General features: G+C 36.3%; 1 protein-coding gene across 3 annotated transcripts in view; it reads right to left on the bottom strand.

Annotated features, from left to right (window-relative positions):
- sema5a (sema domain, seven thrombospondin repeats (type 1 and type 1-like), transmembrane domain (TM) and short cytoplasmic domain, (semaphorin) 5A) overlaps nt 1-11,935 on the bottom strand; it is a 227,343-nt gene extending 215,408 nt beyond the window's left edge. The window contains exon 1 of one of the 3 annotated variants that reach the window (XR_006923712.1): nt 11,738-11,935. The gene's annotated coding sequence lies outside the window, so the exon portion shown is untranslated. The remainder of the gene's footprint in view (nt 1-11,737) is intronic. The other 2 variants (XM_046834116.1, XM_046834115.1) reach the window with 2 other exon arrangements.
- Nucleotides 11,936-15,444: the final 3,509 nt, after the last annotated feature.

Raw genomic sequence — 15,444 nt, 5'->3', positions numbered from 1 at the left:
AAAGAATCTGATTGGTCAGAAGGTCTATTGAGAATCGCCCTAGCGCTTAATCATCTTTCAAGCATTTTATAATCATTGCCAGGTAACAGTTCGATTACAGGGATGTGTACAGGTGTTCATGGTGTACCCTTGGCATAGTCTAAATCTAATAATAACAAATTAAAGCGATGTTAAAAATAAATGGATATATAGTTCTTGATACTCTATATAGTAATAAGAAAGAGAAGGAGTCTCCAGTGTCAACAATTTCTAGCCAATTGTCAGGTTTTTTCACTGTGGGAAAATCTCCAGGACTTTTGTGGTTTTCTTGATAACATTTAACAGTTATTTTTATTTCACTGAAGAAGAATTGTGAAGTATTAACTGTTTACAGCTGCTATAACATAATAACGTGTTTCATAGATGTTGCATGACATCCATTTAATAAAATAATACATTAATTTAAAGTTGTACTCTGAAAATAAAATAAATGTAATTTGTGATGTAATTTCTTTGTTTTCCTATAACAGAAAATCTATGATTTTTTTATTCCTTATACTATGACATGCAAATGATAAGACAAACATGAAAGTGATTTTGTTTCTATTTCAGGCTGAGACAGACGAGACACAGTTAGCCCGAGACTCCCACAGACATCAGAGAAAAAGACAAAGAGAGACAGCAAAACTTTACTCTTTACTTCTATCTCTTTTACTGTGACTCATATGGATTGAAAGGAATGATAGAAGAAAAAAGAAAGAAAGAAAGAAAGAAAGAAAGAAAGAAAGAAAGAAAGAAAGAAAGAAAGAAAGAAAGAAACTTGCACATTTTAAAGGATGAACAACTTGCTACTCCCCCTATGTATGTCTGTGCATGTCACCATCTCTCATTCTTCTCAATCTGTATTAATAGCATAACTGTCAGTCTGTTCACCTCTCGCTCTCTCGTATTATTCTTTGTCTGTCCATACATACCTCCCCTTGGCTATTTTCCCCTATCTCTCATCCTATTTTTCTCTCTCCCGTCTTCAACCAGCCACCTTTGTCTCCTTGTCTCACCCTCTGACTCTCTCTCTGATCATCTTTCTCTCTGTCAATCTGTCTACACCACTGTCTTTAAACCATCTTCCTCTGTCCCTGTCACTTCATCCATCTCTCTCTTTCTATCTCCCACTCACAAACACCCACACTCTCACCGTCACTTTCACTGTTTTGTCTGTTTGTCTGTCTGTCTCTCGTCTATCTTTTTCTGTCTGTCTGTCTCAGTCTCTCTCGCTTTCATTCTCCAGACCAGAGTTTGGTCTGTCTCTCCAACGTAAACAGGAATCTCATTAAAGCAGCCCGAATAAACTCAAAGCAGCCCTGATGGGTGAGACGGACGAGACCTCTATTAGCAGTGGAGAAAGTCCCTCCTTATTTAACTTGCTATCACTCTGTCGGTTTGAAAACACCAATGAGGACACACACACACACACACACACACACACACACACACACACACACACACACACACACACGCAAATTTATTCTGTGTAAACTCAAAGATTGGTGTGTATGAAAAATTCAGTAGATAAACTGTTTATTTATTGATTAAACTACCTTGTTAAACCAACAACCATGCTACAGTCAAATTCTCTGAAAACCTATGCTAAGTTACTTTTACAGTTGCTTTTAGTAAAATTATTATATAAATATTTTTATATTATATATCATTTATGGTCCAATGTAAAATTTAGATTTCCAACCAAATCAAAAACCTTCATAACAATCATAGCATACAGAGATTTATTTATTTATTTATTACAAAAAAGCTTTAATTTTGACCTAAAAGAGCTTATCCTATTCCTGATGTTGAGATTATGACACAATAATATAACAAATTAAGCAAAAGGATGTAATGCGATAGACAAATAAACAATACTTTTCTTTATTACATTCTAACAATAGTTGAATACAACTACCATTACTATTGATTATTAATTACAAAACAATACTTTTAATCCACTAACAATTACATATAATGGTGTGGAAACTTCAGATTCGTTTCTTTTAGTAGCTACATTACAGTGGTTCTCTTACATGACAGGATAGAACAGAGTGCAGCAGGTTATTGTCAGGATTATGCCAAGAGACAAGGTACTAAATTCCCATCTGCCGCTGCACATCACATGACCTTGTCACATGTCACTGAACACTCACACCTGTCTTGTGTTAACCCTGATCAGACCCTCTGACTGTAAAAGACTGTAGAAAGGACAATACTCATAATCTTACATTCCAGTGCTCATGTTAGTTCTCACTCTCCACTGTTCTGTATTGTTTTAAAGATTTATAATCACATTCTTGATGTCACCCAAATGAGGATGGGTTCCCCCTTTGAGTCTGCTTCCTCTCAAGGTTTCTTCCTCATAAAATTTAAGGTAGTTTTTCCTTGCCACAGTCGCCATTGCTGCTCATCAGGGATAAATACACACCATTCACCTTAACTTTTAAATTCTGTAAAGCTGCTTAAAACAATGTCTATTGTGAAAAGCGCTATGGAAATAAACTTGACTTGACCCCCAACTGGTACTGGTTTCTGTATGTCTCATTCTCAAGCTTGTCCTTGTTCTCAGTTTGCTTGTTTAGCATTGCATTCAGTTTCTGACAAGAAAGCAAAAAAGCCATATGTCCTGAAAAGCCTATTAGCTTTCACCTCTAAAATTACTAAAAAGTTGTTACTAATGAACAGTGTTGGAAACTACTTTATTACTTAATTTGTAAGTTAATGTTTTAGGCATCTGTACTTCAATGTCTGATATACCATTTTCTAATTCACTACATTTCAGAAATCCCTCCCATTCCTCTCTAATTTGAAGTGAAATATATTATAAAAGTGAATAAAATGCCAACCTGTGGTGCAACCCCACTCTTGTCCAAGTTTGCGTGGAGTAAATATACTCTTACTGTATGCCTGCAACAATGGGAAACTCTCTTTTTATTAAGAAATGATGCACAGGAGTAGGGCCGGGCGGTATGACGGTATTTATGCTTACCGTGGAGTAAATTGTCAACCGTAACAGTTTTTTTTTTTTATTCTGTGCATACCGCAATATGTAAACATGTGGGCGTGACTCATGATGAACGTAAGACTGAGGAAAATGATGGGAGTTTGTCAAAAACATGGAGAAAGAAGAACAAACAGATGAGGAGGACCCACAAACCAGGGGGACCCACAAATCCAGAGCAGGTGGAGGAAGTTATTAAAAGTGTACATCTGTACAATGGACGATGTTTGGGTTTGCTGACAAATCTGACAAAGAGCAGAAAGACATGCTAACATACTCACTAGCAGAAGTAGCACAAGCTTTTTGTTTCCTTACTTTAAATTGAAAAAAATTATCAGCGCTTAATGAGCAATTGTTTTGAGGAAGAGTATGAGATAACTGTGTGTGACGATCTGCCTTTGGGTGAAGTAAAAAAAAAAAAATACAAATAAAAGAGCTTTGGTAAATGGTACAAATTTACAAAATTACACTGCTGCAAAATGCAGTTAAAGGAAAGTAATATGATAAGCAATCTATGCCCCCTCCCCTTGCACACACACACACACACACACACACACACACACACACACACACACACATACCTCCCAACACAGACACACAAACCTCACATTGATTCCAAATCTTTCTTGTCAATGTCTAATGATCTGGTCTTCCTTAGTCACTATAGCAACGTTGCTAAACCTTTACAAGCAGCATCAGTAATTATAAAGCATTTATTTTTTTATTTTTGTCAATCCACCTTCAATTGTGTTCCTGGACACTTCACATGTTTCATTGAAAGTCCGAGTTTAGTCATGGCAACGTGTCTGGATCAATTAGCACAGTAAGATAGAAAGGTCCACTGATGCTTCGACATTCACACAGCATTCACTGACTATTGACTGCATCGAAGTGGTAATTCTGGGTTATTATGCTGATTATTGATGGTACTGAAAAATTCTCAAATCCGATTGGTCAAAGTCTTGATTCAATTTCTACAACAGCATCTCAGTAAATAAAACAATATGTTTACATCAAAGTGGTTTCTTTTTTCCATTATGTTTTCAAGGTCCTTAAAGAAGATATTTATTTAATACTTCGAAGAGTCTCTTGTGTCAGCACTTTGTCTTCTGCCACAGGAGGCTTCGGGACAGAAGACTTCTCCGTTTTTTGTTGTTGTTTTTATTTTATTTTATTTTTTTCACCTTATTAACTTGAAGGGAGTGAATAAGAAAGCCTGGTGAGGGAAAGACTGTTTATAGCTGCTATAAGGAAAATGATAAAAGTGATAAATATTACATTTACGATATGTTCCACAACAATAAATGGATATATGTGTAGCCTGCCATTCTTTAATTCATAGACAGATGTAATGGTTGGCAGCTCGTTGTGAAATACTCTTCAGGACATGCTCTTATTGGACAGTGACCTCAGGGTGGTAACTGCCTATTGCAGAATGCCCCATCACATTTTATTGCTTGACGGGGGGTGAAACGGGAGGACTTGGAGCACAAGTGGTGCTCTCTGAATAGGAAGGACGGCCTTCTCTATTCCCATGCTGACCAGATCAATGCCAGATGACAACAGGTGTTTATCTAGTGAGCAAAATGGAGCAGTTAGTACTCTCCTTTGAATAATCCTGCAGCAGCTTAAAAAGACACACTGGCTTCACTACTTGGGAATGATGAAATTATGGTCCCTCAATGTAACTGATACATCGATGAAACCTGTCATTGTGTCAAAACGACCAGTTAATCCTTTTTTGCTATTATTTTATAAAGTGGCTTTATATAGATAAGGTTAACAAGGAAATCAATAATGCATTTAGCCATGCTGACTAAAATAAAGCTAACCATCCAACTGAAAAGAGGGGTGACCTGTAAGACACTGTATCACTGCTGAATTCCAGCGATATTAAAGAACTTCTGCTTTTAACATGCACCAAGAGTTACTTCTAAAACAGTCTCTGCTCAGAGCCCTGAGAAAGCTTAGGAACTTATATGCAGAGGTTACATGAGGCTGCATGTCACATTTAATACTTTTTTCTATCTATATTGTACAATGTAATAAATACCATATTTCAATTCTGTCTGTTTTATTCTGTAATGTTAGAACAGTGAGTATTTTTTAGCACTTCACAGGCTTGTTACACAAAAAAATCCCTGCACTTTGTTAAACTAGACCAATTAGGTGCACAAGTAATCAAAATCAAAATGTGCAAAACGGATTTTAATGCATTATAAGTGAGCAATGTAAAAATAAATTTTAATCCGGCACTGTAATGAAGCAGAGGACAAAGTTTTCAAGTATAAAAGTATCGTCACAAGAGTGTTTAGCTTGATTCATGAAGAACAATCAATAATTACTCAACAAGACACAAATCAGACTCGGAACTAAAAAATAACTCTTTCATAGTCCATATTATACGTAGTCAAAGAACATTTTGTAGTAAGTACAGTACAACAGCAAAATACATACTGTACTGTATAAACCTATTTGTTTTTTAATAAAAATAATTCATTCCACTTTAGGTTTGCAATTCAAGGTTGGAATGACTGTGACTAGAAAGTCTTCACACTTCTGTAAACCACAGATCTCTTTTTTTATGCACATATTGTGAAAGAAAAAAACATTGGATTTCCAACAAATTTTAATTTTTTCTTTTCATTTTTTTTCTGCCTTTCGTAACTTCAATAACTGTGCTTCTGCAAGGACCCAAAATAACAGAACCATCTGGATAAGGGTCACTTTCCAGGCGCAGTCTCAGCAGAAGTAATTATACATGTGCTCTATTGAGAATTTGAAGTTAAAGTTAGAATTGGGAATGCAAGCAGCTTTTAAAAAAAAAAAAAAAGAAAAAAACTTGCACCTTAACAGCGCAAAAGTAAAGATTGCACAAATCTGGGAAAAAACTCTTTCTATGTAGCCTGTACTAAAATCATTGAAACTTTGCTTCAGGTTGTTGCCAGGTGAGCATTTTATAAACTCTTGAAAAGCAACATAAATCTGTCAATATAATTGCTTTCAATAATCTCCTTACTCGAATTACTTCCATGCCTACAGGGGAAGGAAGGATCAGTGCACCTGTAAATCACTCATTCCTGCTCACTTTTTGCCAATTCTAAAAAAAAAAAAAAAAAAAAAAAAAAGCAAAAAAAAAAAGGACATAACAAATCCAGTAATTAAGACACTTGAAAATAACAGGAGCTTTTAATTAGTCAGCAAGGAAAACATTATAATACTGTATTTAAAATAAATAGAAATAAATAGAAGGCTGATGAGGACACATTTGATGTTCGAAACTATCTTACTATCTTCTTAGGATTTCCACTAGAGCTTTATTTAATGATATAATGCAGCATAATCTCAGTTTTAAATAAAGAACAAAACAGGCACAATGAGGAGACCCTTATTTTATATACCTATCCAAATAAAATCTGTTATTTTATACACAGTACTAACTTTATTTAAAATAATTTATAATCTATTTAATAGACAAAATCACTTCCAGTAATTGTCTGGAGCAAATCCACCTTTACATTTTACTATGCGATTACATAACATAAAAAATTATGATTTGGGGTAAATATTTTTAAAACAGTTTTTATTTCCATGCTTAACATTAATGTTAAAGTTAGTTTTATGTAAAAAGATAACTCTTCAGGTGCTAAAGAAACAATGATATATACTATATGAACAAAAGTACCTGACATTTTCAGAATTTTTCATACGTGGTTCTTCCCCAAACTGTTACCACATAGTTGAAGGCATAGATTTCTATAGGATGTCTTTGGATGCTGTAACATAAAATTGTCCCTTGAACTACAACACCCAAACCTGTTCCATCATAAATATTGCCCAGTGCACAAAGCGAGGACCATGAAGACATGTTTTGCATGGTTTGTGGAGGAAGATGTTGATTGGCCTGCTATAGAGCTCTGACCTCAAACCTATTAAACACCAATGGGAGGAATTTAAGTGCACCCCAGACCACCTTACCCTACATGACTTTACTATCACCCTTGAAGCTGAATGACCATAAATCTCCTTAACAACACTCCAAAATCTAGATTTCAAAGTAAATTGGAGGTTAATAAAAAATTAATTAATTATTAATCAATAAAGATTCTTATGGTCAGGTGTCCGAAAACATTTGTTCATATAGTGTACATCCTGATGTCAGTTTGTACTTTATGGGGGATTGTTAAACCTTATAATAAGCTTTCGTACATTATTTTTACTAACCAGGAATGCTCATAAACCCTCACGCTTCTAAAGCTTTATGAGTACGGGTATAAGACCACAGCAATATAACAGCATTATATCAATATTGTGACTCCGCTGTGACTCATAGTAACAAGCAGCTGGCTACATGTTAGTCAAAAGGAGCAGATTTTGTACCAGATGTTACTGTAAATGTCAACATTTTTATTCATTTATCTTTAGTAGTCATTATATCCAGGTCAGGATCGATGGGGAGCTGGAGGGACACTTGCTCTGAAGTTGAGAACATAGACAAAGACTTTGGATATGGACACACACACACACACACCTTACTGAGTCTGAGTAATGTTTTGGGAGGTAGGAGAAAACCTGGGAACCCGGAGGAAACCCAAACGGACGACACACAAAAGTCAAGATCAATGGTGGAACTTTGAGGCACCCGTGTTGCTTATTGCGCTAAACTAATTACTATTCCACTCATAATTAGTTTGAATATATAATAATCCATTTCGATGTAAATGTTACAATAGGTATAACGGACACTCCAAGGATTTTTCTAGCACTTCCCAAACCCCCAACTCCATGATACACATCATACATCATGCTTTTTGCCAAACGCCTACCTCTACAAAGCTTCTCAGACAGTGTTATTGAAAGCTGGATATTAATATTCATAAGGATATGATGCCTTCACAGTCATAACCAACTCTGTTTATTGCTTATTTAAAGGCACTTCTCATTTTGTCCAACACCCTGTGAGACTCATTTGTTTTTTTTCCCCCACTAAGTCCGTATATGTGTGCGCTTGTGAGACGACGCGGGTTTCTCTGATGCTATTACACTTAATGACCTGCCAAAGCATGTCGTGTTAACCGTGACTGAACTCAGCACGCAAATCATAGCTATGACACTACTGGAAAATAATAGGAGTAATAATTTCACCAAGCATAGCAATACACACATTTTTTATAAAGCATGCTGAATATGTGGCACATGACTTCAGGATTATTGTAGTGTGGTGCTGCATTGTGTCAAAAAAGAGATACTGATCAGGGAAATAGGATCAAATTGGACCTGTTTTAATCAAAAGTGTTGTGTTGTTGAGCTACAACACAGCATAAGGCTTGGTGCGCTAGCTTATGCAAACTAGTGATGCTCTGTTTCAATATAATTGTAAAATAGATCAAGAATAAAAACATAAGAAAACACAAGTGTCTGTTAGTTAGAGCTTGAAATTGAGCAGCTACAATTATTTAAAACCCCAATTTTTTTTATTAAGGTTTAAATAATCCGGTTTTTAATGTAAAAAAGTGTGCAATATATTTTAGTGTGAATACATTCTATTTTTACGAGATATTTCGTGCTGTTGCTACGTAACTGGTCTATGACGTGTGGTTTCATCCTGAGCTTGGGATACTGTGGAGCGTCCGTGCATGTTCCTCTCACATTCACTTTGAGTTTCTTTCAGACTCTTCACTTTGCTTCCACATTTGCACAGAAAAAAGACAATTACTCAGGCCAGAAATGGCTAAATATAAAGCTTTTGATGATCTTAGAAACAAATCTTCAGTCAGGAAATGAGCAAGAATGGAACAAATACTGTAGATCTCTCTTTGTCTTTATCAGTCACGATGGGCTGCCAGAGTTCGGAAGTAACAAAGTACAAATACGTCGTTACTGTACTTATGTAGATTTTTCAGGTATCAGCATTTTACTTCATTATTTATGTTTTAGACAACTTTTTACTTTCTCTCATCACATTTTTACACAAATATCTGTACTTTTTACTTTTTACATTTTCAAAACATGCTCGTTCCTTTAGTTTTTAATATAGTTTTACTGATGAGTACTTTTTTACTCATCACGCACCATTTTCAGCCATCAACCTATTTCCTGTCTTTTTGTGATTTTTTCAATCTACCACTGGTGTATAATTTCCTGGTTATCACACACCACAGACGTAGGCTAGTTTACAAAGCTAACAACGAGCAAGGCAGAAGGCAAAAAGGAGTCTGGGGCTAATGTGGATGAGACAGAGGGAGTCTATTCTATTAATATAATGATTAGGGCTGTCAAAATGCAAATTGACTAATTTTCATTAACGTGCGATTAATGCAACGCGAATTTCTTAAAATGTGCGATTAAGTTGCGATTAATCGTGAGTTAACTCATGACAATCGTACAATTAATCGTGATTTAATATTTAAATCGATTGACAGTTCTTATAATAATATGATGTGAGAACCAGTTACCAGTGTGACACTAAAACTGGGAGTACTAATGGCTACTTAAGAGCTTATATTTTTGTACTTTAATTTCAGTAAAAAAAAGGATAGGGTCCCTGGTGGTCTAGTGGTTAGGATGCAACGCTCTCACCGCTGTGGCCTGGGTTCGATCCCCGGTCAGGGAACCATCCCCAGCCACTCTTAGTGCCGGTCCCAAGCCCGGATAAATGGGGAGGGTTGCATTAGGAAGGGCATCCAGCGTAAAAACATGTCCCAAATCAAACATGCGGAGGATCCGCTGTGGCGACCCCTAACGGGAGAAGCTAAAAGAAAATCTTCAGTAAAAAAGGATAGTTATACTACTTTCACCAGAGTGTTTTCAAACATGATTATCTGTACTTCTAATTAAGTGAAGGATGGGTGTACTTTTGATACCTCTGTGGACTGCATCAGGTGTGGTAGAAAATCCAGTAGTGGTTAACCATTTTCAGGAAAAAAAAACACAATGTGTTTGTGCTTTTTTTGGGCATATTTGTGCTTTAATTTTACAATAAACATTTTAATAATTATTTTACATTTGTGTATAAGAAGACTGTTTGAGTGAATTTTAGTGTTTCTAGCTTTTCAGGTTCTTACAGCAAATGTAAAGGAGCAAATGGTGCTATAGGGGTCTCAGGGGTGCGTTATGTTTAATTTCTGCTCATTTCCTGACCGATGATTTATTGTTAAGATCATTAAAAGCTTAATATTTGCCCTTTTGGGCTGAGCCCATTTGTTTTTGCCCAGGAGTGCAGAGGGATTGCTTCTGTTAAATTATAAATAAGTGTGTGAATGTGTTTGTGTGTGCGCTGGAATAGCCTCTGGATCCACATTGACTCTGACTTAGATTAAAGCTCATACTGAAGAGAAATTAATGAATGAATGAATAAACGAATGAATCTATTTTCTTTATTTTGTACCACCCATAGCCTTTTACTTTTACGCTGCTTTTTTGCTCCTGTATATGTTTTTTTTTTTCAAGGAAGGAAAACACAAACTTACTGATTAGCTGAACTAAGATAAATATTTGGATTGCAGTAATCATGTAAAACTCATCTTGTAAGGCATTACTCTACGCTGATGTATAATTCGATAGAAAAAAAATTAGTTTCTAATCCTAGAGTGTTTCCCAAATCTATCTAAAAAAAAAAAAAAAAAAAAAAAAAACAGCAAACAGGATGAGGGATCATATCCAGCGAAGAAATGAACAAACAAATCCCAAATGCATTAAATTTCGAATGCATCATCAAATCAGCACAAACTCTCAGCAAGATCATCTCAATATCAATAGATTTTCATGTAAATAGTGCACTTCTTGAACAACTCACTCCCTGCGTCCTTGTGCACAACCAGGGGATGAGAAGCAGCCTAAGTTAGAAAGCAACTCGATGAGCATGCACTGTAAGGTGGTATGACGTAGATTAGAGATGCAAAATTGAAAAATCAATCAATCAATCAATACGTAAAAACGTGCTTCAGACAGGAGATAAAATCTGCAGCAGCGCCACCATGTGGTCCATGTGCTCACCCAACCATCTCTCTGATGAGGGGAAAATCTGGTTTGGAGTTAATTATGCATGTGGTATATCCAGTCGGAAGAAATAATAATAATAATAATGATAATAATAATAATAATAATAATAATAATAATAATAATAATAATAATAATAATAAAGCAAAAAAAAAAAAAAAAAACTTTCATGAGACAAAACACAAATGCGCCAAGGAATGCGCGTGCGCAAAGTCTCCGGATTGGAAATGACTATTAAAATATAATTTTGCACTACATAGAGGGTATAGAAAGTTAAGAATAGAGTTTAATATGTCTAGTTTGTTTTGCTGTGTATTAAAGTTTGCATGCATATGATTGCAAATCTGCCGGTTATTCCCATCCTGTGCGCTCCATCGGCTTCCAAAAGTCATTTCATTGTTTTAAAGGGGGGGGGAAATAAAGCAACTTTGCGCAAAAAAGGAAAACAGAGAGATCATTTCCCTTGCTCAATAATTCACTATGCAACATCTCTCTATCTATCTATATATTCTCTCTATCTATCAGCAGAACGGAGAGACTTTGGAGGCAGTTGAAGGCGCCGTCGGAAAAGCCGCCGCAGGTATAGAGAGAACGAGCAAGAGAGATAGAAAGAGAGAGAGAGAGAGAGAGAGAGAGAGAGAGAGAGAGAGAGACAGCGAGAGAGAGGGAAAGATAAAGACGCACATAAAACAGAGGGACACTCGGGACACTTACCGACTGAACCCGGGAGGAAAGAGGGATCATCTAGAGCAGAGGAAGAAGAAGATGAAGAGAGAGATAGAAGCGGCTCAGGGCTGCAGTAATCCAGATAGTGGAGTGCGCGACTGTGATCCGAGTGGCACAGGAGTCACTGAGAGAGTGAACACACACTCACACACACACTCTCACACACACATACTCATACTAAAAGAGAGAGAGAGAGAGAGAGAGAGAGAGAGAGGGGGAAGCGCACTAAGAGAAAAAGGGAGTTATTATAGGTTATGGTCTTAGTTTCCTACACGGGTTCTACAAAGAACATAGGAGGGCTCCAGACAGAAAAACATTAGAGGAGCCTAAAAAGAGACAGAACCTAAATAGAAGAATAGAGTTAGAAAAAAAGAGACAAGGAAATAAAGGAAAAATAAGAAATTGACTTGTAGGTGATGGTCAACAGAAATAGATAAGGTGAGAACAGAGGAGAAGGGAGAAAAGAAAAGATGAGGCAAAGAGAAGGATATTTAAGGGATCTTGGGCTCTTCAAGGAAAACAGGAGGATAAAAAGGAAGAAAATAACAAATTTGGTGAAGAAAGGAGAAAGAAGGATTTTAGGAAGTGAAAAAGAGAGTGTGAGGCAAAAAAGAAAATTACAGAGGGCAAGAGTGTATGAAAATAGAGGACTGAGAAGAAGGGAGTGTGGGAGAGAAAATGAGTGTTCGAGGAAAAAGAAAGAATGGAAATAGATGGGAAAGACAGGAAAACGAGATAGAAAAAGAGAAAAAAATAGTGAGAGAGAGAGAGACAGAGACAGAGACAGAGAGAGAGAGAGAGAGAGAGAGAGAGAGAGAGAGAGAGCATAAAACAGAAAGGAGAAATAAGGAGAATTAAAGAAAAGAGAAGTAAAGAAAGGAAAGTTGACTAGATAGCTAAAGTTCTTCAAGTCATTACATGCTTCTGTTCTTTTATAAAGTTCTTTATGGAATCTTTATGGGCTCCTGAGCAGGAAACACTAAAGACGCATTGCATTTTCCCCCCAAGAGTTTAGAAGAGAAATAAGCGAGTATATAAGAACTTCAAAACCTTAAGATTTGCTCTTGTTCTCAAAAACAACAACAACAATTTTCCTCCTTTTATATTCCTCCTTTTTTATATTTCTCTATACACAAAGAACAAAAAGTCTGTTGAAGTATTAAGACATGCGAGATGGAGAGACCAAAGAAGAAAGTGAATAATGGAGGAAGGAAGTTTGAGAAAGAGAATAAGCATTAATGGGAAAAAGAAGCAAGTATTATGAAAGCAGAGATAGAGAAATGAGAGAAAAAGAGAGAAAATAGCAAAAGAGAAAAATAAAAACGAGAAATAATTAAGTGAGGTTAAAAATGGAGGAAGATTTAAATGTGAGGTGGGAAGAGATGTATAGAAAGAAACGGAAAATTAAAAATAAGTACAATAAGTGGAAAAGCAGGAGAGGAATAGAGCTGTAACCTATTGAAGAAAAATAGTGAGAAAGGATGAGAGGGAGAGGCAGCAAGACAGAGGAGAAATCAGCAGGGTGGAGGGGGAATATATTGCTAAGATAAACCAAAGGAAATGTTGGTAATGTAAGACTGTAAGTTATTATAACAGTGCTTATCATTCTTTGTGGTTTGCTAATAGTGCTTTTATAAACTGTAATGAGAAGGAAAAAAAAAATTGAATGGCATGCAGTTACAGAAAAATAATCAATACAGGCTGTGAAGCTGAGTGACCATCTCAAGAACTATCTTTCAATATCATTATGTTTTATGCAATTCAACAATGTATCATTTTTTTTTTTATTTATTAAAGAAAAATGCACTAGTTTTTTTTAAACCATTTACCATGTCAGGCATAACATTATGACCTAATATTGTGTTGGTCCCACTTTTGCTGCAAAAACAATCCTGACCCGTCGAGCATTACCAGTGTTGGATCGGACCACACGGGCCAACGTTCACTCCCTATGTGATTTTATGAGCCTATGACCCTGTCACAGGTTCACCACTGTTCATTCCTTGGACCACTTTTGATAGATACTGACCACTGCAGACCGGGAGCATCCCACAAGAGCTGCAGTTTTGGAGATGCTCTGACCCAGTCGTCTAGACGTCACAATTTGACCCTGTGACACTCACTTAGAATCCTCACACTTTCCCATTTTTCATGCTTCTAACACATCAACTTTGAGGACAAAATGTTTACTTGCTGCCCAATATATCCTGCTCACTAACAGGTGCCATGATGAAGATTTAATCAGTGTTATTCACCTCACAAGGTTCAATGGTGGTCTAGTGGTTAGGATGCAGCGCTCTCACCGCTGCGGCCCGGGTTCGATCCCCGGTCTGGGAACCAACCTCAGCCATTAGGGTTGCACAAGCCAGTGCACTCTTAGTGCCGGTCCCAAGCCCGGATAAATGGGGAGGGTTGCGTTAGTGCGTTCCAGTGTAAAAACACGTGCCAAATCAAACATGCAGAAGATCCGCTGTGCCGACCCCTAACGGGAGAAGCCCGTCATAAAGCAAGTTAGTTTCCTGCAATCACGTTTGTTATAACAGCTTACCATGACAGACAGACAGTTTTATAGCATCTATATATAATTGCCTTTTCAGTTTTTTTTAAATCCTACTTGTAGCCTGCTTCTTTCCAAAAAAAATAGAAAGGTCTGAGAAACATACTGGCTGTTACAAAGCTCTGACACTAAAGACTTATTTCATATTCTGTGTCCTTAGTGTCTTAGGGGTTAATATATTCACCTTGCACTTTTGGGGTTCTAGGTTTGAATCTTCCTCTTTGTGTGTATGGATTTAGCATGTTCTCCACCTGCTTTTGCAAATCTTCCTCCTCCCACTGCAAAATACATGCAATGTAGGCTGGTTGGCATTTCCAAATTGATTGACACCCCATCCAGTGTGTGCTCCACCATGCACCCTCAGTTCCCTGGAATAAGCTCAAGGCTCCTTGGTATGTTATTCTACTCTGTGTAGAATAATCACTTATAAACAACAAGGTAAAAAAACACATTTTTAGTATTTGATTAAATCTCTTTATTTAGAAGTTGTGGCAAAACCTCTTAATTCAGGACAGTTTCAGCCTCATATTCAGCACAGTCAAATCAAATTCAAATCTACACCACTGACTTTAAGGGGGTTTCCTTGGGGTATGCTGGTTTCCTCGTCAGTCCAAAGACATGCATTATAGGCTGATCCACAGAAAGTGTTTGATTGTGTCATGCAATGATATGCAATGTCCAATATGTCTCAAGACTCTAAACTTCCCTGCCATAAAATAAGTGATAGAAAATTGATGGGAATTACATGTTAAGTGTGTTTATTTGCTTAAAATGATGTGGACATACAAATCCTAATGAATTAGCTGTTACTATAGAAACTACATGTGTAATGTTTTCGAATGAGCACGTTATCATAAACTTGCAAATTGGATTACTGGTACAACACTGTGCTATAATGCCTAATAAAATGATATATCGATATTTCATCAAAGCATCATCCTAACCTAACCTACTTTTGTAAAATGTACTAAATACACCGTAATAAAACTCATGTATGCTGAGAATTATGGGTAATTTGGCACTTTATATGGCACTACATATATATATATATATATATATATATATATATATATATATATATATATATATATATATATATATATATATACATATATATATATATAACATCCTATTCCAC

Source organism: Silurus meridionalis, chromosome 21, assembly GCF_014805685.1.
Source record: "Silurus meridionalis isolate SWU-2019-XX chromosome 21, ASM1480568v1, whole genome shotgun sequence".
Classification (NCBI taxonomy): domain Eukaryota; kingdom Metazoa; phylum Chordata; class Actinopteri; order Siluriformes; family Siluridae; genus Silurus; species Silurus meridionalis.
Note: the sequence above shows the minus strand (reverse complement) of the source record. Positions and strands in the feature narration are given on the sequence as shown.